This window comes from Camelus dromedarius, chromosome 1 (genome assembly GCF_036321535.1).
Source record: "Camelus dromedarius isolate mCamDro1 chromosome 1, mCamDro1.pat, whole genome shotgun sequence".
Classification (NCBI taxonomy): Eukaryota; Metazoa; Chordata; class Mammalia; order Artiodactyla; family Camelidae; genus Camelus; species Camelus dromedarius.
Window position 1 is genome coordinate 105,461,339 of NC_087436.1, and position 3,557 is coordinate 105,464,895.

Genomic DNA, 3,557 nt, shown 5'->3' on the forward strand with positions numbered 1-3,557 from the left:
CAACCAACATTATATTGAAGGCTTACTCAGGGAGAATCAAGGTTTCATGTAGGGTCTGAAGTTTTCCCATCCAACGTCCCACAGTTCCTCCTTCCCATCCCCACTGGTCATCTAGCTGCCAACCTGGCATCAGCACATGGGTGGCTCATGGACATTTCAGAGTCAACATCTCCAATATCAAACCCTTGATATCTCTCTCCCAGCCAAACCCTCTCCTCTTCTAGGCTTTCTCATCTCAAGACACGGTGCCTCCATCTACCCACTGGCTCCAGCTAAAACCTGGGAGGAAGCATCTTGACATTTCCTCCACTTGATGCTGACATCTGTCCAACTTAGCACCTAGTAGGCTCTCAATCAATATTGACTGAATCACAGGTGATTGAATGAGAGGTGAATGAATGAGCAATGCTTTGAGTTGCCTCCACACGCCACTCCAGCCTGTGCCATTTCATCCCCATAGGAATGTGTGCCCTGACACGGGGATGCAGCTTGAGTAAGTGGACAGCTGAACAAGGATTTTTACATTTCAAAAAACTCTTGCTATTTCCTGGAAACAGATTGTGTCTCTCCGATTGTCTATGAAGTTTTTTTTTAAACTACTGAAGATCTTGGAATCAAACCAAAGTCATCTGCATTTCCATTTTTATATCTTTATTTATAAACTGCACCTTATAATTTACAAGCATTCACTTAGTGTCTCTAACAGAGCCGAAACAAATACCAACCCTGCCAGCTATGCTACCCAAGTCTTCTCTCTGCACCCTTCCTATCAGGAACTTTCTAGTTTTTCAGGTTGGAGGGAATGGGCTGGAGTTAGACCTAGCTTGGGGAGGGTAAGGATAGGAATAATGACTATATGTCTCCTTTATTTAGGGGAGAAAGAGGAAGGTCTCATTGTGCCCATTTTCTAGATGAGAAAATAGAGGCTGGAGATGAGAGTGACATGATCAAGAAGGTTTGCTTATGAGCGGTGAAGCCAGGCCTCGAATCTGCATCTCTGGAATTCCTCACACCAAGGGTCTTTCTAGGGTACTGGATGGGGATCTCTCCACCTCAGCACCAGTGGTATTTTGGGCTGGATCATGCTTTGTTGTGCATTGTAGGATGTTTAACAGCATCCCTGGCCTCTACCCATTACATGCCAGTAACACCCACCCCACTGTGATAAGCCAAACTACATTGCCAAGTGTCACCCCTGATTGAGAACCATCGTGCTAGACTGCCCTTGTCCCTGAATAAAAGGTAGGAACAAAGGTTAGGAAGATTCTTCTCCTTTCAGAGCCTCTCATCCCCAACCCCCTCCCTATTTCCTCCTATCCCAGGGTTTACCTGAGAATTGCCCCGCCCACAATATCACACAAACCTCTGAACAAATACCTAGTACCTCCTGGGTGGCATTGGGGACTTTACAGACTTAACAACATTCAATCCCGAAGGTGCACACAACTATCTCCCATTTTACAGGGGAGGAAACTGAGGCATTGAGAGGTCATAACTTGCCCACAATTACAGTTAGTAAGTGGCTGGCTGGGCTGCAAACCCACACCTGTCTAGCTCTGAGGACAGAGGGTTTACCTTCCTCCTCGCTCCACTACCACACAGCTGAGAACGAGAAGGCACTCAATCAGAGGAGCCTCACCCTCTCCTCTCTATAAAGCAGTAGCCAATCTCTCTGAAGGCAGACATCTCTCAGGCGCGCAGGACACATACTCATGATTGTGGGTCCACGTGCCTGTCGCCCTCTCCAGACCATGGTCTTTGCCCTCTTCCCCAGCATGGGGCCTTGCTGAGTAAGGCATTTGGGGAATGTGTGTTAGCACAGCAGTGAGGGCTATGCATAGAATCCTATTCCTCTTGAGTAGGATTCTCCTGGCTGTGTCCTGTGTGACCTTGGGTAAGAGAAAAACATCTCTGAGCCCAATTTTCCCATGTACAAAATTGGAAGACCTATTTCTCAGGGCAGATGGGAATTAAGTGATGATAAATGTAGACTGTTTCCCAATGATGCTAAGTGCTGGCTGAATGGTGACCTGTAATGAAAGACAGCTCCCTCCATGAAGTTACTTGCAACAAACTGACTTTCAATTCCTGAGCCCCTTTTGGTCCACCTGTGACCCCCACATAGCCATGTGGAGTTACTTCTTCAGTGCTATCTGCCCAGCTAGATTTCAAGCTCCCTGAGGATACAGCCTGTCCCTTTGTCCACCTCCCACAGTGGCTAGCCAGGTGTGCACAAAATAATTGCTGAAGAAGCCGCAGTATTGGTAATTCCTATAGTAAAAACCTTTTGCGGTGGGTACTGCTTTTCTGGGTCTATCTTAATATGGAAATGGTCTTCCTTGGTTAGTAGCCTGATGATGGTGTCTTTGAGTCCCCAGTCTGAGCGGTCCTGGCTTTTAGCCATTTTGATTCTGTTCTGGCCGTTTTCTTTGATTTCTCCAGTTCACATTACCTTGTGGTAAGATTCAAGCTGTGTCTCAAATGTGGGGAGAGAAGAGGGGCTCAGTAGCGCCTGGTTACCAATCCCCACCCCAAGCTCCAGTCCCCATCTCTGCTCAGCCATCTACTCCTTGACCACCAGCCAGTCACTGATTCTTTCTGTGCCTCCGGAGGACCTGCCTCGAAGGGCTAGAAGATTAAACATACAGAGCCTAGAATACATCACACCCTCAATCTCTATTAACAATTGTCCCCTGTCCTTTAGTCCTTTAATTGGTGTGGGTGGGGTGCAAGTGAACTGCTGGGTGACAGAGAAATTTCATAGGCTTTTTAGCTCTGTAGCAAGCAGCAGGCAGGCCCCAGAGCAGCAGGGGTGCGCACTGCTGTAGCAGCTTTTCCTGCCTACCTGCCTTCAGGAGGGAAAGGTGGCTGGCTTCAGGAAGCCCAGGGTGCGCGGGGAAGAGGAGCCCGACCCCACAGCCTCACCGCAGAAGACAGGCAAAGCCATCCCTCAACGGCACTCACTTCTTTTCAAAAATTAATAAAAGCTCCTCAAAATTCTGTACTCTCCAAATACCCAGGACAAAGTCTCCCTTCCTGGTATCAAGCCAGTTCCCCCAAATTATTTCGAGCCGGTGGAGAGACTGCAGGCATCCGATCCCGTACCGCTTGGCCAGGTCCCTAGGGAGTCCCCGTCCAGGCCAGCCCCTCCCCCAAGGTCACCCAACTTTTTCCTGTGTCCGCAGCTCCTGGAGAGGGTCCCGGAGGGTCCTAGGGGGCGGCGGCCGGGCGGGTCCCGAGGCCCCGGGGGCCGGCGGGGCGCGGTGGGGGCGGCGCGAGGCCCCCTCCCCCGCGGGGCGCGCATTATTCATTGGCCAGAGCGGGCTGCGGGCGCGGGTGCTGATGTCAGGCGGGCGCGGGTGCGGCGGGCGCAGCGGCGGCGGCCGCCCAGCAGCCCGGGCGCGGGTGGGGGGGCGCCGAGTGGGGGCGGCGGCCAGCATGCTGCTCGGCTGCGGCTCGGCCTCCCACACCCGCGGCGCCCCAGTCCTCGCCAGCAGCGGCGGCGGTGGCGGAGCAGCGAGAGGCGCCCGCGTCTGCAGCGGCGCAGGGTTCGAGCG